This window comes from Eupeodes corollae, chromosome 1 (genome assembly GCF_945859685.1).
Source record: "Eupeodes corollae chromosome 1, idEupCoro1.1, whole genome shotgun sequence".
In the NCBI taxonomy this organism is placed as follows: domain Eukaryota; kingdom Metazoa; phylum Arthropoda; class Insecta; order Diptera; family Syrphidae; genus Eupeodes; species Eupeodes corollae.
Window position 1 is genome coordinate 11,229,282 of NC_079147.1, and position 21,698 is coordinate 11,250,979.

The 21,698-nt window shown below is 31.7% G+C and overlaps 1 protein-coding gene across 5 annotated transcripts in view; it reads right to left on the reverse strand.

Annotated features, from left to right (window-relative positions):
• LOC129938749 (tyrosine-protein phosphatase 99A) overlaps positions 1–21,698 on the reverse strand; it is a 771,051-nt gene that overhangs the window by 43,379 nt on the left and 705,974 nt on the right. The gene's annotated exons all lie outside the window — the stretch shown is intronic.

The following is a 21,698-nucleotide window of genomic DNA, read 5'->3' on the forward strand; positions in this document are numbered from 1 at the left end:
GTAATAGACCGGCTGAGTTATTGTGACGTTTGGTGAAAACTATTGGTAATAAATGGGGCTTAAAACCCCGAACTACGCATTGGTTATACACATCGAGTAATCCACACAATAGTATGGTGGAATGCTCTAGAGAAAGCTATAAACCGCGACTAACTAAATAAAGTTCAATGTCAGCTAAGCAAACAATCTGCTATTCGCCCAAAGCTTCGTCGCAGTGGGTTAACAACAACATTGCCACTCCGTAATTCTTGATTATTTTGAATAAATTCCAAATCACACAGACTACACCATCCCTAAACTGCAATTCGACAGAAACTTCCTGATTTCTATACCTTCCAGATCGTTCTGGGAGGATAGAGCATCCCTAGAAGACGAGTCACTCTACTTGGTGGAGGTGTGTACTCTGAACGATTCAAATTAAGCCTCTTATTCCGCCTTCTCAAACATTGTAGCGTATCCCAGACGGAACTTTTGGCGATAAAAGAAGTCTTATCCTGGCTTAAAGACAACATGATAACAACATCTGATATCCGTATTTTCCAGTGGAGCTGTCACAACAGTTTCACGAGACATTTCAGACCTATTGGATATGTTGTATTGGGATTTGAACGTATATAACTGTTGCAAGTTTCCGTTAAAGAAATACCACGAAAATGAGTATCCAATTCAGTGATTTATTACTTGAATTTGTCCAGGAGCCGTCTGCATTTCTAAAAGCAGTTGGCATCGATGGATTAGTGGAAAGAAATTTCCGTAACCTTGACGATTCAGAAGTTTCTTCTATCGTGCCACAGAAGGATCGCTAAGAAGAACGCTTAAATATCCTTAGTGCTTTCTTGTAAATTCTTAGGGATTCTTTGTAAGAGTCCCAGTGAGAGGCTAGTCTTGCGGATTTGGCTCTGTTGAAGAGTTTTCTGCATTCTTTCCAGAACGAGTAAAGCACTGAGGCCTACCATTGTGGTTTCCTCTTTCCTCTTACGTGGATAAGCAATTTACAGCGATCTGTTCATTCTGTATGGATAAGAAAGAGGAGATAACAGTTCTTCATAAATTTTGTAAATGTCTTGTTCTACCTCAAAAACGGAATATTACCTAGGAGAATTCTTCTGAAATGATCTAAACGATCTCCATCGTATTAACATAATCAGTCTCTCTAGTTTCCTAAGGCACTTAAACTGGTTCCATTGAGCTTAAGAGAAAGATCCGAGATTCATGTGGTATCACAAAGGGCCTTTACAGTGGCCTAAGTGTGTCCTACTCGATTACAGACAACCCCACTTTAACATAACCTAACTTAATACTAAAGTTATACATTAATATACATGCCTTTAAAAGAACTTAAAAATGTACTCAGCAATGTACTGAAAACGAAGTAGTAATGTACGCAATTTAAAAACTGTACTTGTACATTTTGTGGTTAGCAATTACTCCTTTTTCTCAAGTAAATGTACAAATACTTCATAATTGACTTAAGTACATTAAAACTCTGTCTGAAATATCATATAAAACACTATTTAAAGAGTAAAAATGCTTTCAGAAATATAATATGTAAGAGTATACTGAAGTCTCAATGTGGCTAAAGGGCAAAATATATTTCCAAGAAATAATATTTAACTTTTTTTTCCAAAAAGTTTTATTTCGTTTCTACATAAAGAAGAATCGAATTATAAATTCTTCTTGATAACAAAAAAAAACTAAAATTAAAATTAAAAGTTATTTACTTTTTAAAAATTCTTTATTTTTCTCTCCCTCGTCCGAACTGATCTGTTGCAACAAAGGAAATTCACAAAAAAAAAGAAAAACTTCATTAGATTAAGTGAGTTTACTCACTTTTCTGTCTATTCTATTCCCCTTTTTGATCGAACGAACGAACGAAGAGAACGAACTTTTCAAAGCGCAAATAAACTTTTTTTTTATTTTCAAAAATACGAAAAATAAAAAGAAATACTTAACAATTGTTATACTTAAACTTTGGCCTGAATGTAAAAATAAACTAAAAATAGTAGTAAAATATCTCAAAACTTGAAGGCACCAACCTCCTACCCCACCCATTTCGTCAAGCTCCAAGTCCTTTTTCATAATTCTATTAAGCTTTGCCCCTGCCAATTTCAGATGCGAATATCTCTTACACGAAAAAAAGGAACAAACTATAGAACCATCGAAATAATTCGTCCATGCTTAAACAAATAATTCACCAGAACTGAGGAGAAAAAGGAAACTAGTATACGGTATAGAAACAAAAACCTGGATTCTGGATGCGGCAAACCAAAGGAAATCTCAAATAATATTAAAAACTATCCCAAGCCCCCATCAACACAACTCCAGCAAATGCAATTGCTTTAACTTGGTACCGCCACGGCACAGAGTAAACCTAAGCCATCAGTTGCATTCATCCAATTCCCTATGTTCTCCACCCAACCCGTTCTAGGGGAGCAGAGAGCTCCGTCTTATTCTTAATGCATCGTCGAAGTTAAAATATACACTTTATGCCGTATCAGCCCGCCGACTCTTTCATCCATCATCAGGACCTTCTAAAAGCACAAAATTTCAAAGAACTGCTGGGACTTCCTCCCTCACTCACTTCGTTATTCACCCAAAGGACTTGCTTAGGTAAATGAATAAAGGATACACCAAAGCCGGCCGCCTGCCACACGTCACGTTACTATAGCTATAGCCTAGCCGACCTCTGCCATAAAACAGAAATAAGGAGAACAAAAATCTATAAAAGAAGACTTTTCAACAAACTTTACTTTATTCGCAAAGCCCTCGAGGTGCGGTCAGAAAGTTTCTGCCCCAGCGCCCTCTATGAATCAACGTAATACTATTAAGTGCTATTCAAATAATGTTTAAGTGTTAAAACTTAATTGCAAATCCTTCTCTTTCTCTTTTTCTCAAAGAAGAAAGAAAAAAAGGAACCCAGAAAGTTACAAAACTTCAGTAAGGAGAGCTTAATTCTCCATAACTACAATTTTACTCTTATATCGGCCAGGCCGACTTTTTTAATTCCGAAAAATGCCACAACCCTGTGCAATGCATCGTAAACGTAAACCAACACACAAACGCAAACTCAAACACACAACCCAGCGGCGGTAACGCGTGTTTGAACTTATTGAGAAGATGATCCTTCAGAAAATATTCCAATTCCCAAAAACTATAAAATTTATTTCGAAAACGGAGATAAATTCATTGGCAGACTATTGTTTTGCTTTTGGAAATCGTTTTCCTTATTTTCTTTTCTTTATTTGTGTGTTGTGCCAGGATTCAGAATTTTCCTTGTGCTTGTTTCGTATTTTCTTGAGGAAAATGTGTTGCAAGGATATTGAAATAGATAGATAGACGTTCACGTTAACGTTACCTGTTTCGCCAGGAGGAAAAATGTTGTCTTAGATGCGGGAAAATTTACATAAATATATTGGAAAAGAAAATAAGGTTGAGGGAGGATTGGTTGGGTTGGGGCGTGATAAACCTTCCCTTTTATTTCCTGGAAGTTGATCGTTTTTTGGTTTGAAAATTTAACGCTTGTTAAATATGAAGCTCTTCTTTGAGAGCAAAGTAGTAGACGGAAAATATTCTTTTTATCTATTTTATATGTTTTCCTTATTCTTATTTTGTTTGTGTTGTTGTTTTGCTTTGAGTGAGTCCTTTTTCAGCTTAGAAATTTTCTAGGAATTGAGTTTAATTCAGTTTACCTTTTTGTTGTGTTGTGTCAGATTATTTGCATACACTTGGAAATTTATTCGGAGCCAAGAACGAAAAAACAAAAAAAAAACTAAGAAGAAAATCCTAAATTTTGGAAAACTTTCTTTAAGGATATGTTTGTGTGTATGTTTGTCTGTCTGTGTTATAAGGACATGGGTCAGGTTATTGGTTATTGGCAAAGTATATCTAATAAAATGAGGTTTTTCTTTCTTTTTTTTTTTTGGTGTTGCTCTTTTGAATAGAGATAGAGATCCTTATCTTAAAGGATAATTAATTCAAAATAGGAAAAATATTTTATTCAATAGAGGTTTATATAGGCGAGGAAAAATAGGATTTTTGTTTTCTTAAACGATTTTCTGATGGTAACACGTTTGGTTTTATTTTCTTTACTGGAGGAATTGTGGTAAAAATGCAATTAAAAAGTTGAGTCTTTCGGCTATAAGCGATTATGGTTTATATTCAAGGGAAATCGTTTTATTTCAACGATGGCTTGTGTGGAATATATATTTGAGGTTTTGAATAAAAAGGTTCTATTATAGAAATTTTGATATTCTTTCTTTAATCAAACAAAAAAAAATGTATGCGAAATAAGAAAAGGACGAATAGAAAATATAAAATTAGATTTTTCTTTATCAAAATTTGTATAATTAGTTAAGAATTTGGTATTTAAATTATTATTCAATGTTTGTTTAATTTTTTTTGGAGTTGTAATAACAATTTTTTTTTAAATGAAAGGTTAGGGGTCGGTCGTGTGTTAATCAATGCAACATGAACAAAAATGGTAAGGGGTTCGTTAGACTAAATTTAGAAGAATTTTTAAATTAAGAAATAATCTGATTGCAAATTCAAGACAGAAATGTTTGGAGGAAGGTTCAAGATAATTTGTTTAAATTTTTTAATAAAGATAATTTACTATTACAAATTTTTTAGCTGTTATGAATTTATTTTAAGGATATGGTAAAAGATGAGTGTTTATAACTTTTGTTCTTTTAGTGGATTAGGTAAAAATAAATAATAATTGACAATTTCTAAAAATTCGTTGTCATTTTCAATCTTTTGCAGTGCAGAGCTTTTGTCTACGACTAATTTTAAGGACATTTTTTGTTTCTTTAAGTTATTTCAAGGAAAATAAGAAGAAAAGGCTAGTAAACTAATAAACAGTTTAGCTTAAGTCATAGTAGCAGTTTAATTTAAAGATTTGAATGCAATTGCATTGATTTAATTAACTTATATCAATATTATAAATAGAATCGTAATTATGTTTGTTTGCTTGTTTGTCCGTCTTTAACGTCATAACGGAGCTATATTATGACATGAATTTTTGTGTGGGGGTAGTTACAAGACAGGAAAGTGTTTTAGGCTTTTTTTACGGCCGTAAATCATGTCGGTTGCAAAACATTTAAGTAAATTTACCGGTAACACTTATAATCATATATTCGATTTATTCTTTTTATGAACAGTAGCATATCATTAGGTGCTTTCTGATTTTGAACATATTATCGTTGGCTGTTTTTAGGCGTTTCTTATAATGACATTATTGTACAAAGCTATAGCCATGGTCACCTACGGGTTGTTGCCTTTTATGTATTTTACTGCTTAGTAAGGTACGGATCGAGAAATAGAGCAATAGAGCAATTAGTCAAAAAACGTGTTCGCTTGCACATTGTTTTACGACAATTAAGAAGGTAAATACAAAATATGGGCCAAAACCAGCATTGTTTACCAGAAAAGGGGATTTAAATCTTCGATCTTGGTGAACAACGTAAGACTCCAATTCAAACTTCTTTTCCACCTTTCCTACTCTACAGGTCTCTTTCCAAGCGGATGGAAAATGCAAATCATCCTTCCCCTTAACTATCGTCCAATAGCACTCACGTCCCTTCTTTCCAATGTCATGGAAAAGCTGATTAATTATTAGCTTAAGAAATATCTCGAAGATCGAAAGCTTTTTAATTACCGACAATACGGCTTTCGTAGCAATAGGTCCACTGGTGATCTCATGATTTATCTAACTGAACAATGGAACAAATTTATTACATCGTTTTAGAGAAATTAGGATTATTGCTAAAAATGCTGCTAGGTGCTTAGGACTTCTCCTACAATTTTCACCCCTTCTGATCTGGTGGAGATCCTTTTTTTAACCGAACATCGAGAATGTGGAATGCTTTACCCAGCTTTGTTTTTCATTATCATTTTGAAATTCAAAACTTTAAGACTAATGTGCATCGGAATCTCCTCTTTAATCCTTCCCTATTTTCCTAAAGCTCACATGTGTTTAAACTTTAAACATTTTAAGCGTATTAATAACCCATTTAGTGCCGTAATTGTTGAAATGTTCAAGGAAAATGGTGTACTTTAATGCGGTTGAAGCTGACTTTGAGTTTAAAGTAAAACATAAAATTTTAAAGCAATCTTTTCGAAAAACTGCTATGCGTGTTGATAAGACCATATCCTGAGAAAGGCTGATATCGACCCATCAATTCGTATCATCCATATGACCGAAATCAGCGAAGAATTCAACTTATATATTTCGAGCAGCCTTTTAAAAAGGCGGCTCAATGATGTTAAAATATTTGGATGCATAAGCAGGACAAAAACGTTGCTATCTAAGAAGAACATCAAGACTCCATTGGATTTCAAGTGAACCCACAGAAAGAAAGATGTACAATCTTTGAAAAAAACTTCAATGACCAATGAAAAGAAGGTAAACCGCAGCGGACCTAACCGAAAAACATTTATACATCACCCTAGTGATCAAGCCTACAATCCAAGGTATACTTTGAAGACGGTCAAGCAAGGAGGAGACAGACTTATGGTTTGAGAAGCGTTTTCTTGGTTTGGGGTGGGTCCGTTGATAAGAACAAGTTCTACGATGGATAAATTTTCATATTTGAAAAACAATATCAGACCATTTACATTTCAGTCAATGCCAATTAACTGGCTTTTCATTCATGTTATTCGGTATCGACGAATCTCTTCTTCGTTGGATTAGAAATTTTCTCTCGAACCGTTCAATACAAGTTGTTTTGGACGGATTCAAGTCTGAAACTCATAAAATAAACGCTGGTGTGCCCCAGGGCTCCGTTTTGTCTCCGACCCTCTTCCTCATTTTTATAAATGATCTCCTGTCTGCTACTTCTAATCCAATACATTGTTTCGCTGACGATAGCACTCTTAGCTTTTCATATTCGTTTCCAGACTCACAACCCTCCTCTTCGGATGTGGAACTGCAACGGCAAAATATGATTAGCTCATTAAATTCCGACTTACACAGCATTGTACAATGGGGAATAAAAAATCGTGTGGAATTTAATGCTTCGAAAACGCAATGCTGTCTTGCATCGTTAAAGCGAGATAAACTGTCTTTGCCACTATCTATGACTGGTACTTAAGTCAACGAAACGGAAAATCTTGACATAATCGGAATGTGCATCAGCAACCACCTTTTGTGGAGCAATCACATACGCGATGCCAAAAATGTCGCAAGATGTCTAGGTTTTTGAGACGTTGCAAGACATTTTTCCCTCCGTCTGATCTGGCTACAATCTACAAAACCTATATACGTCCGAAACTTGAATATAACTCTCATCTCTGGGCTGGTGCTCCAGTAACGTATTTAAGCCTCTTGGACAGTATTCAAAAAAGAGCTTTTAAAATGATTGGTGACATTAACATCATCAACTCGTTTACATCATTCGAACATCGACGCAAGGTTTCTTGCCTCACCCTTTTTTACCGTTATTTTAACGGGCTATGCTCTAGTGAAAAAGCCAGTTGCATTCCTCCCCTTAAACAATTTAACCGTTATACCCGCGCTTCTAGGACGTACTATGAAGTACAGAGATTCTTTTTTTAGCCGTACTACGCGAATGTGGAACGCCTTGCCACGCTCTATCTTTCCCTGTCATTGCAATGTTCAGAAATTTAAAACCAATGTACACCGACACCTCCTATCCAACGCTTCCCTCTTTTCCTAATGCTCACACTGTGTCTTTGGCATTAAAGGTATAAAAAACCCTTTTAGTGTTTGCTAATTATAAAAAAAAAAAAAAAAAAAAATGACCCAAAACATGCAGCAAAAATCATAAGGAGCGGAACGATCAACGTTTTGACTTCCCCAGTGCAAAGTTCGGATCATTACCCTATAGGAAATCTATGAAATAATTTTAAGGTTAAAATCCGGCAGCAAGAATTCAACAACCTTGTTTGTCGATCAGCAAAATACTAATTTTGTAAATAAAATAAATTTGAAAAAGTATTTGTTTTTTCCATTAAATGTATTTCTAGGTCCAGGAGAAAATACGTCAACACAGAGTTTTTTTATCTTAAAAATAACTTCGAAGAAAATTTGTTCACTGTATATAAGAATATTAAATTATTTTATCTATAAATAAAAAATAAATCTTTTTTGAAAATAAATAAAGAGTGCTATTTTGATGTTAACATTTTTTCTTTTTTATTTAAAATTAAACTTAAGTTAAAATCATAAAATAATTACTATTGCTTCAAGTTAATCGCTAAATTTATGACTTCTATTTTTTTTTGACAAAATAATTTGCTTGCTAAAAATTTTAGATGGTCCTAGTTGTAGACAAGTTTTTTAGTACAAAAGTTAGTAAAGGAGGAAGCTGAAATACAACTTTATTTTATATTATAACAGATTACGTTAGAAGAAAATCAATTCAGCGGCTTCGGCTGCATGGTGAAGTGAAAGATTCAAAACTTTCAAATTGATTTTAATTGAATGTTCTGGTTAATCGAATATTTTCCTGAATATATAGTTTTATAGAGTTTAACAGTTTAAAAAATAAATTTCAGTTAAGTAAAACGAATGTAAGATTCATTTCAGTTAAGCTTTTATAGAATATGTACATTCAGAAGTAATATCAGCTTAATGTAGGTCCCAATAATAAAAACCTACATTTAATACTAATTGGTGCAATAAAAAAAGAAAATCTAATCTCTAAATGACCATCTATTCAATTCTTTTCAAATTAAAATTTATTTTAATTAAATGCCACTTCACAACCATAGACAACTTTTTTTTCTCCTCCTGAAGAAAAACTGAAGAGAAGCAAAAGCAGAAGCAACTGCTTCAAGTGAGTAATAGAAAAACAAACAAAAGAAAAAGTTTTAAATATTTGGATTTTTCAATGAAACTCTAATTAAGTAATTTAAGTATTCTTTTAACAATTTTAAATATTTAAAACAATAACTGTTTTTTCTTATATATAGGCATTTCCACAGAATCTTTCATTTTCAACAATTTAATTTTTTATATTTTTATTTTAAGGCACATCTATAAACAAACATTTTCTTCATTATTTATCATCTAAATAACAAGAAAATACTTGCGTGATTCATTTTGAAACATCGTTAATAAATATCTTCTGTTCTGTGCAGTGCAGTGGAGGTGTGTGCATTCCATGAAAAACCCTCATTTCATACAAAAATTTGATTTTGTATTGTCGTACAAACTTTGAAATTTAAAAAATTCGATCAACGGCTTTTTTTTACTATTGATCATTTGTAAAATTATCATTCACAATCATTTATTTTTCTGTAAGATCTTATCGATAGGTGTGCCGCTAAAAAAATCACATATTCTATACCAATCACGTTTTCAATTTTAAACTTTAAAATGCCATTATTTATTATTAAATAGAGGCACATGATCCAATTAAATTTTAATTAATTTATTGATTGATAGAGAATAATTTAAGCCTATAAAATACTACCAGAATCGATCGTTGAGAAAGTTATATAGAAAAAAAGATCAGATTTTAATATTGGTAAAAACGGAGGTACTCTAATTTAATTGCTTTGTACTATTTTTTAAATGGTAGCACACCTTTCTTTCGAGGTTTTTCTATCAGTGTATATTATAAATAATTATAAATTAATTATGTTAAGTTGTTTCAAAGGTCGTTGAAATGTTTTTTCTTTATAAAACTTAATAAATTTGCATCTGGTACGCTTGAAATTTGCAATATTTAAGCCTATTTTTTATTAATTTGAACTGAAAAATTTAATCCAATCAAGTCAAAAGTAGGTTATATAATTGAAATAAGTCATGATACGAAAATTTGTCCACTTAGAAAGTGCCAATTTCATTTCTAAGGCTCAATATACAGTGGTAACATGAAAATTAAAAATACTGTGGAAATGCCCATATATCTACGCATAGAAACATTACCGACACAGTATTGAGTTAAACTTCTCTCATTCCATACAACATGATTAAAAAGTTAAGGAAATTTACAGAACTAACTTCATTAGAAGTGTAGGTAATATGAAAATATAACAATTTTACATTCTCTATCGTATTTAAACTTTTTATTAAATGCATACATAAATAATGTAAAAAAAAACTAGGAAACTTGACTTTTTTAAAATTAAGGTAAACTAAAAGTTTATTGTTTTGAAATTTGAAATACTCAAGTCTATATTTATGTTAACTAAAATATATTTCACGAGGTGAAACCCTTGCTTAACATGATTTTTTTACCTCTTTTAATGACCTAGTTAAATATTAATTAATTCAAAAAATTAGGGTTTTTAAATAACAGGATTTATTTTGAATAATACAATATCTGTGCAGCTGTCATCTCTTTACATTTGACAAGTGAAATTGTTAACCTTCAATAAAAAAAAAAGAGTAAATATTTTGCAGCCATAGGTAGCAAACTTAAAGAACTTTTATTTTACCCTGAAGCACATTTATATAGCTCTCGAAAATTAACCTCGTGAACTACTTTAATAATCAGAATTGTTACATTTAAGACATTCTAGAAAGGATATTAAACAAATCCCAATAATCAAATTGTTACAGTTTAATACGGTTTAGTGGTCAATAAGGGCAAGACGTATATGAACGTCGAAATCTTGGACAAAACATCTCCATAACTTTGAGGTAGTTAAGGACTTTATCTACTTAGCCACCGTTATAAATGCATACAACGACACCAGAGCTGAAATCAAACGTTGCTACTTTGGACTTAGAAAGCATCTGAGTAGCAAAGTTCCCTCTGGAACACATAAAGTCACTATCTATAAGACGTCCATCATTCGGGTTCTCATTTATGGTGCTGAAGCTTGTACCTTGTCAAAGATATTCGAGAGAGTCTAGGGTGCTTCGAGAGAAAAATTCTGCTGAATTTTCTATAGTTCCGTCTTGATATAAGGGTTTTAAACTTATTTCATCTTATAAGAAATATTATTTTGAACATCCAACAGTTTTTTTACAAAAAAAAAAAAACAAAAAACTTAAAAAAAAATTTAACAAAAGGTGGTCAAAATTGATTTTCGACTCAAATATCTTTTCAAAACTTTGAGATGTTAGCTTTAAGCTACTTTAATCTTTTAAAAAATATTGTTTTCAACATTCAGTAAAATTTTGAGAAAAATCGAATTGATAGTTTTTTTTACAATGAATAAAAACTTAAAAGAAAATTTAAAAAGGTTCGTAAAAAAACTAGATTTTCAAAGTAAACTATTTGTTTTTATGAAAAAAATATTGTTGGTAGTTTTAACATTTTTAATAGTAATTCAACTGACAACTTTTTTAACCCAACACAAAATCCTACAAACTTTTACGTAAGACAAATCGACAGACAGGATGGGAAGTTATCAGTGTGGGTCGCATCCCTGCCTCTTTTTTTTTATTCCGAAGGCACTGGCTAAGTATTATGCACAGGGAACCAATTCAGAATCTTTATTATTAAAAATATTTCGTCAACCATGTAAGGTCTTTTTACTGGTCAGCGCTTGACAGTAATTGACTTTCTTGTACATAAATTGTATTTTTTTTCCATATCATAAAAGAACAATATCAGTACAAATTTGTCCGAAATTTCTGACAATTGTTGAAAAAAACTTGACAGTGTATTGAGATTTTTTTAATTCTAAAAAATGTTGTCAACTTGTAAATTACAAACTATCACCTGTCAATGCATATGAAATAGGCCTCACGTCCGTCTCGTACTGTAGCACATATAGTATAGTTAAGTTTTTCTCCACCTCTGATCTGGCTGTTATCTACAAAACTTATATACGTATTGAGGTTGAGTATAACTTTTATCTCTGGGCTGGTGCTTCTATTACTTGCTTGGACAGCATTGAACGTAAAGCATTTAAATTAATTCGTGATAACACCATCATAACATCATTTACGACGCTTGGAGATCGTCGTAAAGTTTTTTGTCTTACGCTTTTTTACCGTTATTTTAACGGTTTATGCTCAATATAAATAGTCGGCTGCATTCCTTACCTTAAACAGTTCAACCGTAAATTTCGCGCTTCTAGGAATTATCATCAGTATACCCTTGGGCCCAACGTTAGTCGTACTGTCAAGGACAGTGATTCGTTCGTTAGCCGTACTACGCGAATGTGGAATGCTTTACCATTTCTTTCTTTCTCAGCCATTGCAATATTCAGGAATTTAAAACAAATGTGCACCGACACCTCCTTCTAACCTCTCTCTCCTCTTCCTAGTGCTCACACTGTATCTTTACATAATAAGAGTAATAATATCCCTTTGAGTGTGCGCTTATTATAAAAAAGATACGATTTCATCTTGCAATTGATTATAGAAACAGTATTTTGAGAAAAATGCGAAGTGGGTAAATTCTTGACACCACGTATACTTAACTGATTTCCTGGAGGGAGAATAATGATTCTATGGGATCTTTTTTCGTGCTTTCAACTACAGCCCTTAATGATCTCAGGACACATGAATGATATACTTCTATTATTTTGAATGGTTGTTTTATAAAGCTACCAAAATCCTGCGTATGATTTTCCATTTATTCTCTTCTGAAATCGTTCCGAAAACAGCATCTGTTCAGCTAATTCCAATGGTCATGCATTGATATTTCAAAATATTGAAGTATTGAAGATACGCAAAATACGAGCTTTTCGCATTCGTATAGTACTTAATTTATTTCGCAAGTTCTAGTGAAAACTCTCATTAATTACTTATGTTTCACTTTTTCATAAATAATAGCATTTCATCCCAATTAAGAGCGACAGAAACTCTCATCATAAAAAGTTCTTTTTCTGTAAAGAGCTTCTTTCCAAATTGGCTATGAAATTCTAAGATTTCGGCATTTTAAATAGGTAACTGCTACAAATTACTTTAAACTGAAAAATATAACTCGCAATGTGGATCTGAAATTTGTATAGTTATTTTTGTTTGTTAAGCCATTGATAAAGTTATTGTAGTACTCGTGGGTGATAGTTATTGAATAGGACTCTCATCCGTCTAGAGTTTTTTATTCACGCGTACAGACTTTTGTGAGGAATTGATTCGGATTCGGGATGAGACTTCATCCCTAAAATGAATCGCACAAAAGAATTGTTAAAAGTTGTAAATCACTAGGCCCTAGTTCTCAACGGACCTAATTTATTTATTTATTGCTAAGTTATTACTTTACAAACAGAAAATTCTAGGAATTACAAATAAAGGTAAACAAAACTTATCTTCACATTTTTTTGCTTACAAAAACTTGTTAAATTCCACTCAACCCCGCTCTTACGTACATTCTTATGAAATTATTAAATTATTTTTACAAATTCATTACTAATCCCCTATTAACTTAAATAATATTGCATAAGCAGATGAAAACAACAATTATTGTAAACATAAACAATCCAACACGAGGCGAGGGTGGCTTCACTTCACCATAAAAATAAAAAACACTTTTTTGTAACTATTAACACGAACGACGAAATAAGAACTATAAACAACAACAAAAACAAAATCGACGTAGTTTACTGAAAATAAACAAAAATAAAAAAATAAAAAAACATTAAAAAAATGAAAGCAATAAAAAAAGAAGAGAAAAAATAACGCACTGCGTAAATTATTTCGAACTTTCCATCTTACTTATTTTTTTCTTATTTGCAAATTAAGGTCGTTTTGATAATAAAATAACAAATCGCTTTTTAATCTTTCGATACGCGAGTGACACATAACTTGAATATACATTTTACGTATGGATTATGTTGAAAACAAGAACAACAACAAAAACAAACTTTAACTTATTCTGAGAAACTTTTGTTGTTTTTGTTGTACGAGTACACAAATTATTGTAAACTGAATTTCATTAAAATATCTATCCTCTCGTCGTCGTAGTCGGCGTCACCGTTCGTCTTCGTTGTCGGCACTACACAATTTTAATGACGATGAAGTCATTAGTGATTCCATCTAGTACTTGATTTTGTTGTAAGTACGAGTACGAGTATTACACTAAATTTAGAACACTTAATAACTTTGTTTGAAACTCCGCATCATGACACTCAACACTCAACTTACACCACAATTTGTTTGTTTTCGAACTTACGTAAACCAATTGCCTCGTCTGGTGTTGCAGTTGTTTCGTTTCATTTTTGACATTTCCTCACGAAGTTCTATAGAACTCACGACAATTTCGAAATGAATCTTTTATATCAAATCAAAATATACAAAAACTTTATGACATTTGATTTATTTCTGCAATCACCCTAATCAGAAATTTTGACAGAGACAGGAAAACACAACTTTTTAGTGACTTAAGTACTGACGAACTTGACATCGAACCGATTCCGCCGAAATGTCTCGTAGAATTCCTAGAAATTATTTAGGAAAAAGCGTTTTTATTTGAACAATTGTTATAAGTCGGGGATTAAAGTAAAAATATGATATTTAGAAGTTTTCAAGAACGAATAACAGACGTCTTGGTTCGCGTGTGTACAGAACAAAATACAACTTTCGATTGGAAGAAACTAGTCGCAATACAAGACACGAGCGATGATGATAGCTTTCTTAAGGTCGTTCTTCTATTCTACAGTATACAAGACACGATACGAAGCATATGTACTACGTAGGACGACGACGTAGTTCTAGATACCTACTAAGTTACTCACTAAAATAAATGGCAAGGGATGTACAATAGCTAAAAGAGACTTGGGGATGGCAAATACTAACTTTTACAACAACTATTCTTATCTAAGTTTATAAACGAACTGGCACACAGCACAGCAGTTGATAATAATAAAAATAATTATTATTAATCTATATGGGAGAGTATCAACAGTGTAGTTCACTAGATTAGACACACTGAAAAATGTTTTATAAAACCCACACTAATTTCCTCTCTTTAACTCTCTGTATATATTTTTTTTACGAGTAAGTAAAATAGGAAGACCCTTTTGAGTAAAAAAGTAAGTAATTTTGCAAATCCTTAAAGATTTTAGCATTTTTCAAGCTTTAAGCATTTTAATAAAGTTAAAACCATAAATTGAAAGTTTAAATTTTAGTAAATTGTTAAATTCATAGAGTGCGTGAAGTTAGCCCCCCTTTTCTCGATTATAAAATTTTGGAAAGTTTATTATTTGTTAAGCATTGTTCCAAAGTTTTTTTTTGAAAAATACCCAAAAATGGGGGTTGTAAGCATCTTGCACATGAGCTACGAACTATGAACTGTGGATGTTGGCATATTTTGACTTTTCTTTTACATGAGATTTATTTCTAATCGCAGACGGCGACGAATTGTCAATTTATAATTACAACAAACAAAACAAGAGTGGTATAAATTTGAGGTTAAGTGGAGCGCGAACAATTTATTCTTTGCAGTGTGGATGGTACGCGAATAGAGTTTGACAGTTCGTAGCAACCACACGGCAATTCGTTACTACCAAATTATTTTTACAAAATTGCCTTTTTTTAGAGAACATAATGCAAATTTTATTATCCTAACATAAGTGCCTATTGGTTTCTTATAATTTAAATGTGTTTTTGTTTGAAATTGACTTTTTGAAATGTGTAAAATCACGTTTGTTCGTCCATTCGTTGTTCGCTCTAATGTGCAAGTCACTGTAGACTCCAAAAACGGTTTTTAAACTTTGTTCCAGGTTGTTTTAGTGTTCGGAACATTGTTCCAAAGTTTTGGACTTATATGATCAAAATTTCAAAATATATGGAAACAATTTGAAAAAATTGTGGGGCTAACTTCACGCACTCAAATTCGTAATAATTTTCAGAACTGACATTCTGTCAATTTGTCTAAAACTTTAATAAATTGTTAAAACCAATATTTTGTGTGACATTAAACAGTTAAAGTCAATATCTTTCATTTTTTTTCTAATACTTGACCTAGCAAGTTTTGCATTCGTAAAAAAATTTCGCGCTTGACATTACGATGGTAGAGAAGTCGAAAAAAGTGGGTGATTCCATCCGTCTGTCTGTCTTAGCTTCTACAGCCCAAACCATTGAGTCTCGATTGACTTCAAATTTGAAAATTAAGGATTTGAGCAGATTCGAGTTTCGTTTTTTCATTATTCAAAAAACAGCACTACCCATACAAATTTGTTAGTTCTGGAACTCGGGCCAGCGGAAAGCTCTGTGCATGCAGATACTTTTGACCTGGTCTAAATATAGATATTGGATCTTGGGCTAAGAGTTGTATTGGGTGTCAATAATCCAAAGTGTTCAAGCATACTAAATCCCCGCTTAGTAAAGTCGATGAACCTTCAGGCAGGTTCAAAAACATCCACTTAGGACCTTTGCTCACTTCGATGGATCGATGTGTTCAATTTAAATCTAAATAGTTTGATGAATTATTGCAATTGTTAGGAAGTCAAAGGATTCGGACCACAAGCTGCCACTGTCAAAGCAACGGCATGGTAGAGAGGGTACATCTCGAGGGAACACACAAAATTGGACTTTATTTCTTTTGTTCTTCTCGGTATTCGAACATTTTATTAAGAAGATTTTAATGCGTCGCCTGCGGATCTTGTATAAGGACAAGCGTTAAAAGTCCCGGGAGAATTTGTTTGTAAAAAACGAAGCACTTGATAATACGTATACAAAAACGTAAGTCTAAAATCCCAGAAATAAAATGCGACATGTTACATTTAAACCGCCTCAAAATCAAAAAAACTCACGGACTTCTGTCCCCGACGTCATTTTCAAGTGTGATTTCGCATTTGTTAAAGTCGATAGAGTTAAAATCGGATTAAAAAAACCTTACGAAGGTCCTTTTAAAATAATAAGAAGATGTCAAAAACACTTCGTGTTAGACATATACGGACAAAATCAAACAATATCTATAGATCGATTTAAGCCAACTTTAGAGCAGAGTTTTGTAATAATTATTTTCAATATCACAAGAATTAAAATCCACATAATCAAACTTTCCGCCTTCATAACTTTCCACAAAAATATTACGTTTTTCTAAATTATAATCTTAATTCACAAATTTCGCAAATTTATCGTAAAAAGATGTTTTATTCCAATAACAATGCCCTATGCTCAAATAACGTTTGTTCTAAACTGTCTCTGTTTAGACGTTTTCAAATAAAATGTTTTTTTTTTAAATTTAATTAATGACCATAAAATGGACGCTTTAAATTTTAGAAATTTGCTAGATTAATATGTATTTTGAGTTTTGACATTTACGAGTAAAATCATTAAAATTAAAATGCCAGTTGCACGTATTTAGAATTGTTTCATTTGCTTTTTTCATAAGCTGTCACTGTTTAGACGTGTTCAGATGTAAAGATCTATGGATCCATATGGATTTCGAGTTTCCTTGACAATAGGTTTTTTGAAGTTTTGCGCTATTTTATTCTATTCACTTGTCATTCATAGGCCTGTAGAAGATTTTAAATGGTCCCGAAATGTCAAATCAAAACACATTACAATACAAAATCACAAATTAAAACTAGAGTCTTGATTTCATTTCAATTTGTCTTTAGTCTTAATCAATTGACCAGTACTGTTTATACCTGTAGTCTGTTGTAAAGACAGAGAGTATGGTAACCTTAAAAAAAATGATTTGTTTTATTTGTAAATTGAAAGGCTCTGCTTTTTGTTGTTGTTGTTTTGTCATTTCATCGTTAAAATAAAATTATATTTTCTCTGTTGTCGAGTCGTTATGTGAATTGTGAATGTTATCAGGAAAAAAAGTGAAATATAGAAGAAAAATAAATTAATTGGATCAAAAGTGAGATATTGAAGGTGTTAATGAAATATTCAGTGAAACAATTAATTCTATGCTATATTTTTAATTTTTTTTTTAAGATAAACGAGAATGATTATAATTAATTCTTTTTAACTTATGTTCGATTATAAATAATAGAACAAATGATGTGAGATATGTTGTCTATATTCATCATCATCATGGATAATTAAAACGGACGAAGTACCGGAAAAGACATAAGTGAAAGTGATAAAAGTTTTAATTGTTCTACGGAATTGTTTCGATAAAAGTTGTCCAATGGCTTAATTACTGATTCTTTAACTAGAAGTTTGTATATTTGTATAGATCTAGTATCTTAAAAAAAATCCAAGTTGAGAATATAAATGGAATTGCATGGTGTTTTCAGATTATTATAGCTCAATCAGTAAAATTGTGGTAATTAATAAAACGTCTATCACAGTCTGTGCAGCTTTGCGTTTGAGCTTATTTTAAGTTAAATGCAATCATTTGCCCATAAGCAGTCATTTATATTATATAATCAATCATCAATCGATAGTTGATAAATTGTCAAATTTATGTCGTTTAAAAATCACGTATTTTTTCATTGAAAATTATAATAATATAAGAATAAATAAAAATGGATTATTCTCAATTATTACAAATTTTATCAAGTGGCTAGTTTAACTATGATTTGCATCAACTAACAATTGGTGATTGAAAATCGAGATAAAAGTAATTAATTATTATTATTTTGTTTTTCTGGGCAGTGTTTTTTAGGTATGCAATCTTGGACTTCTTCATTTCTTTACAGACTAATAAATCGATTTTGAAGGGGACTTTATGAAGGAATACAAACAGCTCAAACCTCCTGCATTATTTTATCATATCAACAAGAGTAAACACTTTAAGCCAAAGTGTTGTTGATATGATTTGGATTTAATCACATGTCAACTGTTCGATCAGTAAATGAATCGGTCAACAAAAAAGTAAACTAAAACTTTAAATAAAAAGATGGCGAGTTGACATGCTAATAATTCTATTTGCAGAAAGTATTTATTATATTTTTATTTATTATGAACTTTAATAATTGTTACTTTAGGATGATATTTGGGTTGCCGAAACAAAACTTTTTAACCGCAGTCTGTCAAGTAAGAGCGTGGTCGTGTTAGTTTATAAAAAAAATGATTTTATGAAACTTTCATATTTATACACACATTGTACACATTACAAGCAATGATGCAATTGGTCAATAAGGTGTCCAGTCACCACCGGCTTCGATAATTGCTTGGCACCTCCGAGGGCAATAAAGAGGTACAAAGAGCCGAATCAATGCTTTGAGAAGCACCCCTAAGGATCCACCTTTATTCCATGTTTTACGGTCCGCTGAACAAGCCTATTGGTGGAAGTTGACGAAGCTCGCGTGACGACAGAAAGTGCCCATATAGAATATTCATCAGTAAAAATGACATTTTCAAAATCTCTATCAATAAAATAAAATTGACTATCGAGAATTGTTATATTGACTACACTACACGATAGTCAATTTGGATTTCGGTTTTCAACAAAAATTGTCATATTGATTACCGTTGTTGTGATATTCACTAATTCAATTCTCATATTGACTACTGCAGTTATCATATTGACTACCGCAGTTATCGTATAGACTACCACATTAGCCAAATTCACAACCATACTTTCAACCAAAGTTGTCATATTGACTAACATAGTTGACTACCAAATTGTAAAAAATATTGGATCCCAAAATTGACCGAAAATTGTTCTATTGACTATCACAGTTGAAGGCTGAAAATTGACTACCAAATAGTGATATTGACTACGAAAATAGTCAATACGATGACTTTTTTCGTTCTGTGTGAGAAAGAGCGAGAAAGACAGAGTGTGGTAAGGCATCAATACGGCATTAGTACGGCTAAAGAAAGAATTTGTATATTTAAAAGTACGACCGAAGTTTGACTCAAGGGTATACCTACGAGCATTCCCAAAAGTACTAGTTTAACGGTTGAGATCTTTAAGGGGAATATACAGCTGACTATATCTTAAGAGCATATAAACAGTTAAAATAACGGTAACGGTAACGAAACTTTACGAGGATGTTTTAGCGACGGAAATGATGCAATGATAATATTATCACCAATCAATCTAAATTTTCTACGTTCAATACTGTCCAAGAGGCTTAAGTAAGTTGCAGAAAAACAAGCCCAGAGATGGGAGTTATACTCAAGCTTAGGACGTATATAAGTTTTGCATACAACAGACAAATAAGAGGGTAAGAAAAACTTTTTGAATTGCTTTAAAAAGTTAAATTATTAATTACATCGCATAAAATCAATTCCAATAAAAGCCACAAAAATCCAATGATTGCTTTCAAAGATAGCTATAACTGGTGACTTAATCTAGGTTTTCTCATTTATGTCTTTATTTGACATATAAACTTTATCATAGAGCTTTTGTGTGTGAAGTGAAATAAAAAGTAATTGAGGCTAGTTCGAAGTCTACACTTAAAATATGAAATATCACCACAAAACTAAGTTTATTGACCCTCGAGTTCCAATATGATAATATCTTTATCTACTGATATCTTTCGCCTTTTAATAATGACTTTAATTATCTGGTTAAATATTAGTTGAAGGCTGTGGCGCGAAACAAGGCCTTGCGTTACAATACAAGCTGTTCTAAAAGAACATTTAAGTACGTACTTTAGAAAAGCATATCAGAAAATTATTAAAGATGTGCATCTTTTATAAGTTAATACGCTATAGAAAGAATAAAATTTTTTTGTTAAGTACTGACAAGTTATAAAAAGCTTTTTTTTCGATTGTAATTGTTTGCAACCATAAAAGTTTGACAACTGCCAATTAAGCTTTGTAAAAATTAAGCAGTGTTTTTATTTTTTGAAATATAATCAAAGTTCAAAAACTGTATACAGAATGGTCGGAATATTGATTTAACTATGTGAACTAATGTATATTTTTATTTGAGATTAAATATCCAAATCTATAGGCTCACGTGTTTAGTTTTTTTTCGGATTCGCTTTTAGGAATTTTCAGACTCTTTTAAATTCGTTTGGCGTACGGTTGTCTAATATGCTTTTGAATCCATGATTCATTCAAATAAAAGCAATGACAACTTAAATTAAAATGTTACGCTAGTTGTGGGATCCTTTTCAGTTGCATAAATGTATAGCATAAGTTTATTGGTATTGCAATACAAATTGCACTAAAGAAAAGAATGTATGAAAAAGGCTATAACAAAAGACAAACAAGTTCATATAAAATGCTCAAAAGTGTCAATTTAATAAAATGTTACAATTTATCACACAAGCTGAACAAATATGTTACTAAGTGGCAAATATCTTGTATGACAAAGATATTAGCAAAAAAGTCTTACACTCAAAAGTAAAAGCAATAAAAAGTGTTTATTTACTTTGTTGAAATCAAAAGGAAAGTTGAGTTGTTCGAAAACTGTCAGCAACTTTCCTAGTCATGAATTTTTTTTAGTTCAAAAACTAAAATATTCTCAAAAAGCTTTAATTCAAACTTGCTCAATTGTTATTTATGCGTATCATTGATATTGTTTACTTTGCAAGTTACTTTAATACACCTCTTCCCAATGTTGTCGTTTCTGGGAAAACCAATTAAACAGCTTGGTTGCTTTGAAGACATATTCAATTTTGACACGTTTAAGTCAATTTTTTACAATACATCGAGTACTTCCAATTTTGTTGTACTTAAGGGCCAATTATAGCTATCATTAGTTTTCATCATTGAAATCATCATTCAAATCTGTTCGATAGATAGGTTATAGCTTTATTTAAAAATGTCTGTCATTGGATAAATATTTCTTAATTTAAATTAAACATTTCCTGGAATACAAAGAAAATAAAACGCTTTCATTGGATTGTTTTCCGAAATGTGAAATTAATAATAACCTTTTCATTAAAAACGATTTTATCATTCAAAAATAAAAAAAGTTCTGGGTCTGTTAATCAGCCTTATCGGAAATTTCTTGGGAAATATT